This window comes from Schistocerca piceifrons, chromosome 1, assembly GCF_021461385.2.
Source record: "Schistocerca piceifrons isolate TAMUIC-IGC-003096 chromosome 1, iqSchPice1.1, whole genome shotgun sequence".
Taxonomy (NCBI): Eukaryota; Metazoa; Arthropoda; class Insecta; order Orthoptera; family Acrididae; genus Schistocerca; species Schistocerca piceifrons.
The window spans coordinates 442,055,031-442,071,919 of record NC_060138.1 but is presented as its reverse complement, the minus strand read 5'-3'; the positions used below and the strand labels follow the sequence as shown (position 1 = coordinate 442,071,919).

The following is a 16,889-nucleotide window of genomic DNA, read 5'->3' as shown; positions in this document are numbered from 1 at the left end:
ATACTATAACGGACCAGGGCCAATGTCCAAGCAAACAGCATAAACCATGAATGTGACATATAATTTCAGGGGAAATGATAGGTCACACCTACTTCCTTCTAGATGAGGAAAGGCGATAGTGAAGTTAAGTCTTCGATGTGTTTTTGAATAAAGGTATGAACAGCCCATTGTGTGGGGAATGGTGTGTTGTTATGTGCAAATGTACAGATGTCGCGTGTTTCATGGGCGCAGCATATCGGTTGGGCAGAATGACGAACGGGACGGAATCAGTCGCTGAAGGGGGGGAGGGGGCTACTCCCGAAACGTGTAGCCCAAAGATTTCTATGGCCGTGGAACGCCAGCCACGAACAATCTACAAGAAGTTATAAAAACAAAGGAAATTACGTTATTCTGTCATTATTGACGAGTTATACTTATGTAAAGAATAATATCTACCTAAGTAAGAAGAGGAGAACATATAAGGACAGTTAACTGAAGAAAAGTTATAATTTCGTTGGTTGCAGAAGATAAAAGACTTTTACTTTTATCTTTAGAGAGCAGCCTAAGCTGCCAGGAGAAGTTTGATGTAACACGGCACATCAGAATATAGTAGCTGTTCCGACGGAGAGGAACTACAAGATAGAGGCGAAGGATATTTTAATTCCATTACGCAATAAAGGGGAGAAGACTATGAATGTAGACTTAGTCCACACCAAAAGCGAACAGGAATAGTTGAGTCTTCAACGAACATGATACATAAGGCACTGGCAAAGGCAAACGTAAGATTTGCCCCTTTGATAACTTTTTCTTTCGTATTCAAAAAATTCTTGTCAACTCGGGTATGAGCACGGGCAGCTGTGTTTATTCAGGGTGCAGTAACAATTAACAGTGAAAACTGGCACAGTGCACTGTGTGGCTAGGGCCTATCGTCGGGCAGACCGTTCGGCTGGTGCAAGTCTTTCGAGCTGACGCCACTTCGGCGACTTGCGTGTCGATGGATGTGAAATGATGATGATAGGAACAACACAACATCCAATCCCTGGGCGGAGAAAATCTGCGACCCAGCCGGGAATCGATTAGCACAGTTGAAACTACTGTATGTGGTAACATACGCAAGAAGTTCCAGTAAACATATATGTGGAAAACGAGCCGTTTGTGAGATAGCAACCAAATGTTACGAGCCGTCACTGACTTCAGTATTACTCTACTTAGTATAAAAAGTCCTCTTCGTCCGAACAGGTCTTGGAAGGCCGAACGGAACCGACCGACTGCAGTGTCATCCTCAACAGGTAGTCGTCACCGGATGAGGATATGAAGGGGCGTGTGGTCAGCACACCGCTCTCCCAGCCGCTGTTAGTTTTCTTGACCCGAGCCGCTACTTCTCTGTTATGTAACTCCTCAATTATTCTCAAAAGGGCTGAGTGCAACCCCCTTGCCAACACCGCTCGGCAGACCCGCACGGTCGCTATCCAAGTGCTAGTTAACGCCGACAGCGTGTAACTTCGACGATCTGACGGGAACCGGTGTTAACCACTGCGGCAAATCCTTTGCCTCTACTTAGTGTAAATATTCTTGAAATGTAATTATTTCTGTCAAGTCCCCATGTAATTGGGATGGTTCCAGAATGAGATTTTCACTCTGCGCTGATATGAAACTTCCAGGCAGATTAAACCTGTATGCCGGACCGAGACTCGAACTCGGGACCTTTGCCTTTCGCGGGAAAGTGCTCTACCATCTGAGCACCCAAGCACGACTCACGCCGCGTCCTCACAGCTTTACTTCTGCCAGTACCTCGTCGCCTACCTACCAAACTTTACAGAAGCTCTCGTGCGAACACAGTTTTAATCGGCCAGGAAGTTTCAATTGTGATTTTTGGAGAATTTATTGCAAGCATGTGAGGCACCGGTAAATTTTGCTGCTGATGTAGAACGACACCTAAAGCACCTGTATGTTCCAAGATTCGTGCTGAGGTGGGGCTTTGGAACTGACAATAATTGTGAAACTTCATTGTAGATGACCATCAGCTGTTAATTTTTATGCTCAGTGCTATTAGTTTTGATCAGCTGACCATTATGAAGCCATAACAAAGCGTAACCAGCTTGTCACTTAACTTCAAACGTTGTACTGACAAGCTGGCTTCTTAATACTCTATCGAATCCGGTACTGTGCATAAAAATTACCAGCTGATGGTCATCTACAATGAAGTTTCACAAATATGATCCAAGACGGATAAGTCGAGCAGAGACTACACCTTGGCCTCCAAGGTCATCTGATGTCTATACTCCGGATTTTCATGTCTTGGGTCATCTCACAACTGAAACGTACACCATTCCAACTGATATGTTTGAAGCATTGCAGCATCAAAATTCAATGTCTTCTCAAGATTTAGGAGATGATTCGGGGCTGTTTAAGAGCATTCGTAACTCGCAGCACAGAAAAGTGCAGTATTGCATTCAAACGCAAACTCAACACGTGGGACACCACCTGTAACAGATTCGAATGTACAGTAAATTGTAACATGTAACGTGCAGAGGTAGTATTGTGTTTATTGTTAACGTACGCCATGTGAGCGCTCATTTAGTGGGACTTTAGCCTGGAAATGTTAAGCTCTGTACTGGTCATGCTTTAGTTGAAGGGAGAAAGTGGGAAACCTGCTGCTTCCGCCGCGAGGATTATAACTTGCTGGTTGACGTTCTGTCGAAGGAGAGGCCTTGCGATTCCTGGAGGCGTTATGGAACCTTAGCGGCTGGAGGAACCCCGAGGCTTTCTTTCAGACCTTGAATGGAGGTCTGTCGGCAGCTGCCAAGTGTTACATTCCGGTTGACTGTAATAGCTATGGTTCTAAGGCCACATTTATAAGGGCAATTTCTCTGGGAGGAGGAAGAGATGCAGTGTGGAGGCAGGGAACTGAGTGACCAATGACTGGTTTGATGCGGCCCGCCACGAATTCCGTTCCTGTGCTAACCTCTTCATCTCAGAGTAGCACTTGCAACCTACGCCCTCAATTATTTGCTTGACGTATTCCAATCTCTGTCTTCCTCTACAGTTTTTGCCCTCTACCGCTGCCTCTAGTACCATGGAAGTCATTCCCTCATGTCTTAGCAGATGTCCTATCATCCTGTCCCGTCTCCTTATCAGTGTTTTCCACATATTCCTTTCCTCTCCGATTCTGCGTAGAACCTCCTCATTCCTTACCTTATCAGTCCACCTAATTTTCAACATTCGTCTATAGCACCACATCTCAAATGCTTCGATTCTCTTCTGTTCCGGTTTTCCCACAGTCCATGTTTCACTACCATAGAATGCTGTACTCCAGACGTACATCTTCAGAAATTTCTTCCTCAAATTAAGGCCGGCATTTGATATTAGTAGACTTCTCTTGGCCAGAAATGCCTTTTTTGGCATAGCGAGTCTGCTTTTGATGTCCTCCTTGCTCCGAACGTCATTGGTTATTTTACTGCCTAAGTAGCAGAATTCCTTAACTTCATTGACTTCGTGACCATCAATCCTGATGTTAAGTTTCTCGCTGTTCTCATTTCTACTACTTCTCATTACCTTCGTCTTTCTCCGATTTACTCTCAAACCATACTGTGTACTCATTAGACTGTTCATTCCGTTCAGCAGATCATTTAATTCTTCTTCACTTTCACTCAGGATAGCAATATCATTAGCGAATCGTATCATTGATATCCTTTAACCTTGTATTTTTATTCCACTCCTGAACCTTTCTTTTATTTCCATCATTGCTTCCTCGATGTACAGATTGAAGAGTAGGGGCGAAAGGCTACAGCCTTGTCTTACACCCTTCTTAATACGAGCACTTCGTTCTTGATTGTCCACTCTTATTATTCCCTCTTGGTTGTTGTACATATTGTATATGACCCGTCTCTCCCTATAGCTTACCCCTACTTTATTCAGAATCTCGAACAGCTTGCACCATTTTATATTGTCGAGCGCTTTGTCCAGGTCGACAAATCCTATGAAAGTGTCTTGATTTTTCTTTAGCCTTGCTTCCATTATTAGCCGTAACGTCGGAATTGCCTCTCTCGTCCATTTACTTTTCCTAAAGCCAAACTGATCGTCACCTAGCGCATTCTCAATTTTCTTTTCCATTCTTCTGTATGTTATTCTTGTAAGCAGCTTCGATGCATGAGCTGTTAAGCTGATTGTGCGATAATTCTCGCACTTGTCAGCTCTTGCCGTCTTCGGAATTGTGTGGATGATGCTTTTCCGAGCCGGCCGCGGTGGTCTAGCGGTTCTAGGGGCGCAGTCTGGAACCGCGCGACTGCTACGGTCGCAGTTCGAATCCTGCCTCGGGCATGGATGTGTGTGATGTCCTTAGGTTAGTTAGGTTTAAGTAGTTCTAAGTTCTAGGGGACTGATGACCACAGTAGTTAAGTCCCATAGTGCTCAGAGCCATGCTTTTCCGAAAGTCAGATGGTATATCGCCAGACTCATATATTCTACACACCAACGAGAATAGTCGTTTTGTTGCCACTTCCCCCAATGATTTTAGAAATTCTGATGGAATGTTATCTATCCCTTCTGCCTTATTTGACCGTAAGTCCTCCAAAGCTCTTTTAAATTCCGATTCTAATACTGGATCCCCTATCTCTTCTAAATCGACTCCTGTTTCTTCTTCTATCACATCAGACAAATCTTCACCCTCATAGAGGCTTTCAATGTATTCTTTCCACCTATCTGCTCTCTCCTCTGCATTTAACAGTGGAATTCCCGTTGCACTCTTAATGTTACCACCGTTGCTTTTAATGTCACCAAAGGTTGTTTTGACTTTCCTGTATGCTGAGTCTGTCCTTCCGACAATCATATCTTTTTCGATGTCTTCACATTTTTCCTGCAGGCATTTCGTCTTAGCTTCCCTGCACTTCCTATTTATTTTATTCCTCAGCGACTTGTATTTCTGTATTCCTGATTTTCTCGGAACATGTTTGTACTTCCTCCTTTCATCAATCAACTGATGTATTTCTTCTGTTACCCATGGTTTCTTCGCAGCTACCTTCTTTGTACCTATGTTTTCCTTCCCAACTTCTGTGATGGCCCTTTTTAGAGATGTCCACTCATCTTCAACTGTACTGCCTACTGCGCTATTCCTTACTGCTGTATCTATAGCGTTAGAGAACTTCAAACGTATCTCGTCATTCCTTAGTACTTCCGTATCCCACTTCTTTGCGTATTGATTCTTCCTGACTAATGTCTTGAACTTCAGCCTACTCTTCATCACTACTATATTGTGATCTGAGTCTATATCTGCTCCTGGGTACGCCTTACAATCCAGTATCTGATTTCAGAATATCTGTCTGACGATGATGTAATCTAATTGAAATCTTCCCGTATCTCCCGGCCTCTTCCAAGTATACCTCCTCCTCTTGTGATTCTTGAACAGGGTATTCGCTATTACTAGCTGAAACTTGTTACAGAACTCAGTTAGTCTTTCTCCTCTTTCATTTCTTGTCCCAAGCCCATATTCTCCTGTAACCTTTTCTTCTACTCCTTCCCCTACAACTGCATTCCAGTCGCCCATGACTATTAGATTTTCGTCCCCCTCTACATACTGCATTACCCTTTCAATATCCTCATACACTTTCTCTATCTGTTCATCTTCAGCTTGCGACGTCGGCATGTATACCTGAACTATCGTTGTCGGTGTTGGTCTGCTGTCGATTCTGATTAGAACAACCCGGTCACTGAACTGTTCACAGTAACACACCCTCTGCCCTACCTTCCTATTCATAACGAATCCTACACCTGTTATACCATTTTCTGCTGCTGTTGATAATACCCGATACTCATCTGACCAGAAATCCTTGTCTTCCTTCCACTTCACCTCACTGACCCCTACTATATCTAGATTGAGCCTTTGCATTTCCCTTTTCAGATTTTCTAGTTTCCCTACCACGTTCAAGCTTCTGACATTCCACGCCCCGACCCGTAGAACGTCATCCTTTCGTTGATTATTCAATCTGTTTCTTATGGTACCCTCCCCCTTGGCAGTCCCCTCCCGGAGATCCGAATGGGGGACTATTCCGAAATCTTTTGCCAATGGAGAGATCATCATGACACGTCTTCAATTACAGGCCACATGTCCTGTGGATACACGTTACGTGTATTTTAATGCAGTGGTTTCCATTGCCTTCTGCATCCTCATGTCGTTGATCATTGCTGATTCTTCCGCCTTTAGGGGCAATTTCCCACCCCTTTGACAAGAGAGTGCTCTGAACCTCTATCCGCTCCTCCGCCCTCTTTGACAAGGCCGTTGGCAGAATGAGGCTGACTTCTTATGCCGGAAGTATTCGGCCGCCAATGCTGATTATTTATCAAAATTTAGGCAGTGGCGGGGATCGAACCCGGGACCGAAGACGCTTTGATTATGAATCAAAGACGCTACCCCCCCTTTTTTTTTTAATCTCATTTTGTTCGCTATTGTTCGTTTCATCTGCTCGGGGCGGACGTCGTAAGACATCCATTTAAGTTCGTTGTCGATCGATTAACTCAGTTTTTTTATTACAGAGGGCAACTGACCGTCTGACCGAACACGCTGAGCTACCGTGCTGGCAGCCCTAGACCACGGGTACAGATCGAGTTGTGTATTGAGGTGCAAAAGTGAAGAGAGCAGTATGTGTGTTGGGTGTTGGTGCAGAGTCGGGAACAGTAGTGTTAACTGTGAAGTGGTGGCAGCGGGGTGAGGTGTTGGTAGCAGCCCGACGGAACAAGGTGGCAGTTCGGCTTGAATAACAGAGACGCACCGCACACTTTCTGAGGCAAAGTGCTGTAGTACAATTTCTGTCATGGTTGGAAGCAATAATTATAATCGGACGAAGACTGGAAGACCGGAAGTTTGTGGGTTTTACCACATGTCAGGAAGGCCTGCATGTATCCAAGGGCTAGATTAAACCTTACTTGGCATAATGTAGAGAAGGAGCGTTTATTAGACAATATAATTACAGAGACTAGATGAAACCTTACTTGTCAACTTGGCAACGTTTATTAAAGGAAGTGAATAAAACCCTTTCCGCTTTTAATTTATATTGCCATGTCCCTTTAACAGACAGTCTCTTCACCTGTAATTGTTTAGTGTTCGCTGTAATCTTTGTGTGATGGTAGGCTAAATTTATATATAGTTGTCTGTACTTCTGCGTTTGTTTTCCTGCGCTTCGACGATCTTTATCAAAAGGCGCTGGATCTTCGCGATTATCAGAGAGGTCAATGATTCCTCTTTATAATTATTCTCCTTTTCTCATGGGGAAATATTTTCATCGTTAGGTTGGCGCCTCTACAATTATAGTTATCGGTCTTGAAAGAAAGATGTTAAAGGCTGCCGAAACACTCAAGCTAAGGACCTAACCGCAGTGGTAACATCAGTTTCAGTCAGACCACCAAAGTTAAGCACTGTTCGGCTTGGCTAGAAATTTGGATAGGTGAACGTCAAGGTCTGCAGATTGCTGTTGGCAATTGGGGTGCATTCGGCCCTTGTGAGAACAGCTGACGAGCCCGCTGAGAGTAACTCTATAGTTGCTCGGTACCGTTGGGCCTTTCAAGGCCTGCTCGGGCGGAGCTGGTTACATAAGTAACACACTTAAGGGTGGTGCATGGCAATCGTGCATCTAATTTGAGCCAAATTAGATGGGATATTGATCAAAAAGCTGACATTGCAGATACATTTGTACTATCTAGGAAACTATGCGTAAAAAAAGTTTTGAATCACTTCGGTTCTGAGAGTTCCGGAACCTATACAGAAAATTGGAATAGAGATCAACATAAACATCACTTCCGCCCTTTTTATTGCCCATGAAAACCACACATTACATGTTGTACCACCGTACAGCGGGAACTTCAGAGATGATGGACCAGATTGCTGTACACACCTGTACATCTAACACCCAGTAGCACGTCCTCTTGCACTGATGCATGCCTGTATTCGTCGTGGCATACTAGCCACAAGTTCATCAAGGCACTGTTGGCCCAGAATGTCCCACTCCCCAATGGAGATTCGCCATACATACCTCAGAGTGGTTGTTGGGTCCATAAACAGCCCTTTTCAATCTATCCCAGGCATGTTCGATAGGGGTCATGTTTGGAGAACATGCTGGCCATTCTAGTCGAGCGATATCTTTATCCCGAAGGAAGTCATTCACAAGATGTGCACAATGGGGGCGCGAATTGTCGTCCGTGAAGACGAATGCTTCGCCAATATGCTGCCGATATGGTTGCAATATCGGTCGGAGGATAGCATTCACGTATCGTACAGCCGTTACGGCGCCTTCCATGACCACTTGCGGCGTACGTCGCCCCCACGCAATGCCACCTCAAAACAACCAGGAACCTCCACCTTGCAGCACTCGCTGGACAGCGTGTATAAGGCGTTCATCCTGACTGGGTTGCCTCCAAACATGTCTCCGACGATTGTCTGGTTGAAGGCATGTGCGACACTTATCGGTGAAGAGAACGTGATGTCAATCCTGAGCGGTCCATTCGACATGTTGTTCGGCCCATCTGTACCGCGCTGCATGGTGACGTGGTTATGAAAATGGACCTCGCCATGGACGTCGGGAGCGAAGTTGCGCATCATGCAGCCTTTTGCGTACGGTTTGAGTCGTAACACGACGTCCTGTGGTTGCACAAAAAGCATTATTCAACATGGTGGCGTTGCTGTCAGGGTTCCTCCGAGCTATAATCCGTAGATAGCGGTCATCCACTGCAGTAGTAACCCTTGGGCGGCCTGAGCGAGGCATGTCATCGACAGCTCCTGTCCGAACAACATCGCTCTTGTTCACTCCGAGACACCTGGACACTTCCCTTGTTGAGAGCCTTTCCTGGCACAAAGTAACGATGTGGACACGATAGAACCGCGGTAATTACCGTATAGGCAACACGAGCCATGTACCTCCTTCCAGGTGGAATGACTAGAACTGATCGGCAGTTGGACCCCCTCCGTCTAATAGGCGCTGCTCATGCATGGTTGCTTACATCTTTGGGTGGGTTTAGTGAATCTGTGAACAGTCAAAGGGACTGTGTCTGTGATACAGTATCCACAGGAGTCCTGGGAACCGGAGTGACGCAAAACATTTTTTGATTTGTGTATTTCATACCTAAGACAGCAGCGGCTCGAAACTGCACACACGCAATTATCTTTCAAATTTCTCGTTTCCCATTTTCATTGGAACGTCTTTGTTTCTATTACCGTATCTTTTCAACCGTGTCAATTTTCCTATTAATTATGTGACGCCATGTACATCATGCATATTTCTATCTAGGTACAGCTTGGCCATAATACGAGTAAAAGAACGGTCACACAGTCAGCTTAATAACTGATGTATCCAAGTTGCTGATATGTTTAATAGGCAGAAAAATGGAAAAGAAAATTGAGAATTTGCTATACGAAAATCAGTAAAGGAAAGATAAAGGCACCAGACAGGCAGTTCTGACTTTGTGATTGATAAGGCAATCAAGACTGAAGAAAACTGAAGACACATTAATAGCATTTGTCGACCTGGAATAAGCGTTCGTCAATATAAAATGGGGCAAGGTGTTCTGAATTCAGAGAGAATAGGCTTAAGCGATAGGAAAAGATGGGTAATGTAAATAGTACTAGAACCAAGGGAGAAAAATACGAGTGCGAGGCCAAGAACGAAGTGTACGTATTAAAAAGGGTGCAAGACATGGATGTAGCTTTTCGTCCCTACTGTTTAATAGGGGTAATGCAAGAGTAGGTTTAATAATGAGTAAAAAATAGGGACACGGATAAGCTACTATTAACAGCATAGTGAACGCATTATGGTAGCCAAGATAGACACGAAGCCCACACTCACCACAGTGGTACAAGTTTATAAGTCAACTAACTCCGTAGATGAGGAGGAGATTGAGGAAATGTATGCTGAGATAATAGAAATTATTCAGATAGTTAAGGGAGCTGAAAATTAGATAGTCATGAGGGACTGGAAATAATAATAGGAAAAGGAAGGGAAGTAAAAGTAGTAGGTGAATATCGACAGGGGGAAAAGAATGGAATAGGAAGCCGCCTGGTAGAATTTTGCTGCAGAGCATACTTTAATCTTAGCAAACACTTGGTTTAAGAATCATGAGATACGATTGTATACGTGGAAAAGACCTGGCGATACAAGAAGCTTTGAGATTGATTATATAACGGTTAGATAGAGATTTAGGAACCAGATTTTAAAGTTCCAGGGGCAGATATAGACTCTGACCACGATTTATTAGTTATGAACTGCAGATTAAAACTGAAAAAAAAAACTGCAAAAAGGCGGGAATTTGAGGAGATGGGACTTGGATAAACTGAAAGAACCGGAGGTTGTGGAGGGTTTCGGAAGGAGCAATAGGGAACGGTTGAAGAAAAGGGGAAAGGAATACGTTAGAAGAGGAATGGGTAGCTTTGAGAGATGAAATAGTGAAGGCAGCAGAGGATCTAGAAGGTAAAAAAACGAGGGCTAGTAGAATTCCTTGGATAACACAAGAGACACTGAATTTAATCGATGAAAGGAGGAAATAGAAAAAATGCAGTGAATGATGCGACAAGGAATACAAACATCTAAAAATGAGATCGACAGGAAGTGCAAAATGGCTAAGCAGGAATGGCTAGAGAACAAATGTAAAGACGTAAGGCATATATCAATCACTAGGGGTAAGATAGCTACTGAAAACAGAAAAATTAAAGAGACCCTCGGAGAAAGGAGAACCACCTGCACGAATATCAACATCTCAGATGGGAAAACAGTCCTAAGCAAAGAAGGGAAAGCACAAAGGTGGAAGGAGTATACAGAGGGTCTATACAAGGGAGATGTACTTGAGGGCAGTATTATGGCAATGGAAGAGGGCGTAGAGGAAGATGAGAAGAGTGATACGATACTGCATGAAGAATTTGACAAAGCACTGAAAGACTTAAGTCGAAACAAGGCCCCGGGAGTAGACAACATTCCGTTAGAGCTACTGATAGCCGTGGGAAAACCAGCCATGACAAAACTGGTGAGCAAGATGTATACCCTCAGATTTCAAGAAAAATATAATATTCCCTATTCCAAAGAAAGCCGGTGCTGACAGATGTGAAAGTTACCGAACTATCACTTTAATAAGTCACGGTTGCGAAATACTAACACGAATTCTTTACAGTAGAATGGGAAAACTGGAAGAAGCTGACACAGGGGAAAATTAATTTGGATTCTGGAGAAATGTAGGAACACGCGAGGCAATACTGACCCCACGACTTCTCATAGAAGATAGGTTAAGGAAAGGCAAACCTACGTTTATAGCATTTGTATACTTACAGAAAGCTTTTGACAACGGCGACTGGAACACTCTCTTTCAAATTCTAAAGGAGACAGGGGTAAAATACAGGGAGCGAAAGGCTATTTACAATTTTTACAGAAGCCACATGGCAGTTATAAGAGTCGAGGGTCATTAAAAGTGAAGCAGTGGGTGAGAAAGGAGTGAGAGAGGGTTGTAGCCTATCCCCAATGTTATTCAATCTGTATACTGAGCAAGCTGTAAAGGAAATAAAAGAAAAGTCTGGATTAGGAATTAAGGTCCACGGAGAAGAAATAAAAACTTTGAGGTTTGCCGATGACATTGTAATTCTGTCAGAGACAAGAAAGGACTCGAAAGAGCAGTTGAACGGAATGGACAGTGTCTTGAAAGGAGGATATAAGATGAACATCAACAAAAGCGCCGGCCGCGGTGGTCTCGCGGTTCTAGGCGCGCAGTCAGGAACCGTGCGACTGCTACGGTCGCAGGTTCGAATCCCGCCTCGGGCATGGATGTGTGTGATGTCCTTAGGTTAGTTAGGTTTAAGTAGTTCTAAGCTCTAGGGGACTGATGACCACAGCAGTTGAGTCCCATAGTGCTCAGAGCCATTTGAACAAAAGCAAAACGTGGATAATGGAATGTAGTCGAATTAAATCAGATGATGCTGAGGGCAATAGATTAGGAAATAAGATACTTAAAGCAGTAAATGAGTTTTGCTATTACTGAATCAAAATAATGGATGATGTTCGAAGTAGGGATGATATAAAATGTAGACTGGTAAGGAAAGAAAGATGTTTCTCAAGAAGAGAAATTTGTTAACATCGTATATAGATTTAAGTGTCAGGAGGTCTTTTCTGAAAGAATTTGTATGGAGTGTAGCCATGTAAGGAAGCGAAATATGGACGATAAACCACATAGACAAGAAGAGAATAGAAGCATTTAAAATGTGGTGCTACAGAAGGGTACTAAAGATTATATGGGTCGGTCACATAGCTAATGAGGAAGTACTGAATAGAAATTTGTGGTACAACCTGACTAAAAGAAGGGATTCGTTGGTAGGACACATCCTCAGGCATCAAGGGATTACCAGTGTAGTATTGGAGGGAACTGTAGGGGGGGGGGGGGGGGGGTAGAAATCGTAGAGGGGGACCAAAGGATGAATACAGTAAGCAGATTCTGATGGATGTAGGTTGCAGTAGTTACTCGTAGATGAAGCAGCTTCCACAGGATGGACTAGCATGGACAGCTGCAACAAAGATCACAACAACAACAGTGTTCAATCTATACATCTATATCAGTGGTAAGATCCGCTGAGAAATTATTGTCCTCATTGAAAGTGCAGATGAATTACGTGATCTCTAATGGAATGAACAGTTTAATTAGATTGAGAATAATTCGAAGGAAGACGAAAGTAATGAGAAGTAGCAGAAATGAGAACACCGGAAACTTAACATCAGAACTGAGCATCGCTGAGTTAAGGAATTCTGCTACCTAGGTAGCAAAATAAGCGAAGAGGGATGGAGCAATCAGATTAGCACTAACAAAAAGGAAGTTCCTGGCCGAGAAAAGCTTACTAGTATCAAACACAGTCCTTAAATTGAGGAAGAAATTTCTGATAATGTACTTTGGAACACGGCACTGTATGTAGTGGAACATGTACTATGGGAAGACGGAACAAAAATAATGTGTGTGAAATCTTACGGGACTTAACTGCTAAGGTCATCAGTCCCTAAGCTTACACACTACTTAAACTAAATTATCCTAAGGACAAAGACAGACATCCATCCCCGAGGGAGGACTCGAACCTCCGCCCGGATCAGCCACAGAGTCCATGACTGCAGCGCCCTAGACCGCTCGGCTAATCCTGCGCGGCACCAAGACCGGAACAGAAGAGAATCGAAGCATTTGAGATGTGGTGCTACAGACGAATGTTGAAAATGAGGTGGACTGATAGGGAATAAGGAGATCCGTGGAATCGACGAGGAAAGGGAGAGAATCGAAGCATTTGAGATGTGGTGCTACAGACGAATGTGGAAAATGTGGTGGACTGATAGGGAATAACGAGATCCGTGGAATCGACGAGGAAAGGGATCTATGGAAAATACTGACAAGCAGTGGGGACAGGATGTTAGGACATCTGTTAAGACGCTAGGGAACAACTTCCGTGGTACTACAGGGAGCTGCAGAGGGTAAAAACTGTAGAGGAAGAGAGCAATTGGAATATACCCAGCAAATAATTGAGAACGTAAGTATTGATACTCTGAGATGAACAGGTTGGCGCAGGGGAGGAATTCGTGGCGGGCTGCATAAAACCAATACGAATGCGCAGACACTGGTTCCTAATTTCTGAATCCAAGCGTATCGACACAGAGAGGAAGCTTAATAGCCGCGCTGAGTGGCTGCGTGGTTTGGGGCGTCATGTCACGGACTGCGCGGCCCCTCCCGCCGGAGGTTCGAGTCCTCCCTCGGGCAAGGGTGTGTGTGTGTGTGTGTGTGTGTGTGTGTGTGTGTGTGTGTGTGTGTTGTTCTTAGCATAAGTTAAATGGCTCTGAGCACTATGGGACTCAACTTCTGAGGTCATTATTCCCCTAGAACATAGAACTACTTAAACCTAACTAACCTAAGGACAACACACACATCCATGCCCGAGGCAGGATTCGAACCTGCGACCGTAGCGGTCTCGCGGTTCCAGACTGCAGCGCCTAGAACCGCACGGCCACTTCGGCCGGCCAGCGTAAGTTAAAGTAGAGTTTAAGTCTAGGGGCCGATGATCTAAGCAGTTTGGTCCCTTAGCAAAAAATAAATAAAAAATAAAAAAAAGAAGCTTAACACGTCATGTACTTGCCGTGAGACAAGTGCAGTTGGCGATGAAACTCCAAATCCTTAGCAGGACATCAGGCATTCAGAGGGAAGCTTGTCAGCCAGCGATACGAACAGTCGGTCGTGAAGCGAGGGGGCGGCTTAGCCGTGGGAAAGCACGCGCGGCTGGTCGCTGAAGCGGGTGGAACGGCGCCAAAACGAGAGACAGACGCGCGCTGGACCACGACGGCTCCGCATTACACGCCACTGTGCGGGCGCCAGCGCGCCAAGGACGAGCGGTAAGTAGGGCCACCGAGTGCCCAGATTACGATCCGACATTTCTCTCTGGCGACCAGCATCACTCCGTTACTTCATTCATTATGTAGGAGGATACAGTGCTTGCGCACTGAAATGAAAGCGAAAGGGCAACTCGGTTAGAGCGTTTCTTTCGGGTATGGGTGTCTAAACTGAATTATCTCGCGTCCGTCTCCGGCCAAGCGAAGGTTTTGCACTTTCTTCGGCAGTACATGGAGTAACACTGGAGCGATACAGAGAAGAACAGCATGGCCCCTCCTCAAGGATGACACTCAAAATTTTTAAGCGTTCCACATTTTAAATCTTAGTATGAAACTAAGTTGATCAACATAGACTGGGAGAAGCATTGAATATGAAGGTTATAAGTAACTGATGCACTGAGAACCATAAAGGCTTAAACCATAGACACAAAGTTTTGAGAAAACAGGTGTTCGTGAAAATCAGATTTGTAGAGAAACCACTAGTCTCATGGGTCCGAACTGAATGTTAACGCCGGCCGGGGTGGCCAAGCGGTTAAAGGCGCTTCAGTCTGGAACCGCACGACCGCTGCGGTCGCAGGCTCGAATCCTGCCTCGGGCATGGATGTGTGTTATGTTCTTAGGTTAGTTAGGTTTAAGTAGGGGACTGATGACCTTGGAAGTTAAGTCCCATAGTGCTCAGAGCCATTTGAACCATTTGAATGTTAACCTACTCTCATTGTCCTATATTTCCTGCAAAAAAAGTAATGTACTCACTTTACGTTATTTAATACTAATTAATATTTAGGGTTATATTTAATATTGATGTTAATTCATAAAATATTCGTGTATAGGCTACTGACATTAGTGTGTTTTTGACAGTTGTAAAGTTTATGCTTAATGATAATGTAGAATCAGAACAAAGAGTATATACCAAATGTCCCACATACACGATTACCACCTATTCCAACACTCCAAGGTCCTCGTTATCATCATTTACATCCTGTGGCTAGAGGACGATATAAAACTCCCGGCATACCTCCACCTGCGAAGTACTGTACAACGGACACCATGTAGACACTAAATTATATTCGCAACCCTAGATAACAATTGAGCAGCGAAGAGCAACAAGATTATGCTTTATACTCTCGGCCGAAATGGAAATGAAAATCAGAGAAATCGTTGAGCCAGCTTTTAATGAATGTTCACGTAAACAACATCAACAGATGTCTGGAGTATGCAAACATGGTACAATCTCAAAATCGATAACGGTGTGCTTTAGGCCTTTATGGTTCTCAGCGTCCAAATTGTTTATGGTAGTTCAAAATTTAGTGTAAAGTACTCGAACTGATGCTAAAGAGATTTCAATTGAACAATTAGTTTCTCTTCCGCTTAAGATAGGTGAATACGATTTAGTTTCCACTGAGTCTAATTCAAGAAAACCGCTCGATAAAAAACGAAAGTGAGCATAGTTTTCTATCCTATAGCAAGAGATAATTTCTTACAGTGTTTCCTGTATGAAAGCTACAACAGCTGTCTAAGGAGAACGGAAATGCTTGAAGGAAGAGGCTAAAGAATCCTACGGAATGCGAACATTTTAGGTTTGGCTTTACCGTGGCTATTATTGACACTGAATGAAACGCAAAGTTTACTGTTACAAGTCACTATTTACACTCACAACGCGTTTCAAAGACTTAAACCTCCTTCATCAGGTGGATTTACGAGGGATATTCGGAAAGTAAGTTCCGATCGTTCAAGATATGGAAACCACTGTGAAAATCTAATAAAGCTTTGCACATATGTGCTCGACAGTGTGTCTAGTAGAAAACCTGTTTAGATACATCACTTTTTTCGGTTCTGAGCGCATGGTGAGCACATAAAGATGCGTAGAAAAATAGTGTCTCCCGCCAAATACGAGGTCCTGGTGAGAGATTTCCCCTGATGTTACGCAGCCCACATTACAGTATTGTCATACGGTTCCTACTTCGTGATAATTCTCGGTCGCAATGGAAACGCTCCTGCAGCGTTTTCGATGGGAAATGTTTGATCACCCGCACTACAGCTCGTAATTGGATCCCTCTGTGTTTCATCTCTGCTCACGTTAACTACTGGCTATGAAGACAACATTTTCGCATAGACAACGAGCTACATATGAGCGTAGAGAATTGGCGGGAAGCACAAGCGGCTGCCTTCTATGACGAGGGTATTGGAAAGTTGGTACAACGCTACGACAAATGTCTAAGTGGGAGTGGTGACTATGTAGAGCAGTGGCTGGTAGCTGTAGCTAACTAGTGCAGATAAAATATTTCTCATTTTCAGAGTGGTTTCCATTTCGCGATCAATCGGAACTTACTTTCCGAACCGCCCTAGGACATGTGTGGAAAAAAAGTACATTAGTTACGAACTACGGCGTGTACACACTTTATTCGACGTTTAAACGTCACTACAGATATTCGGCTTTAGGTTATGACATGTTCGATATGCCTGCCATCATTGGTGATCATATCGCCCCTCTATATATCGACAAAGTTATCTATATGTCGACATACGGACGCAAAAAATACC

At 44.0% G+C, this 16,889-nt stretch overlaps 1 non-coding gene across 1 annotated transcript; it reads left to right on the top strand.

Annotated features, from left to right (window-relative positions):
- The first annotated feature begins 14,560 nt into the window (after positions 1-14,560).
- On the top strand, positions 14,561-14,667 carry LOC124721728. The gene has a single exon (XR_007006382.1). It is a non-coding gene; the product is annotated as a U6 spliceosomal RNA (small nuclear RNA).
- Positions 14,668-16,889: the final 2,222 nt, after the last annotated feature.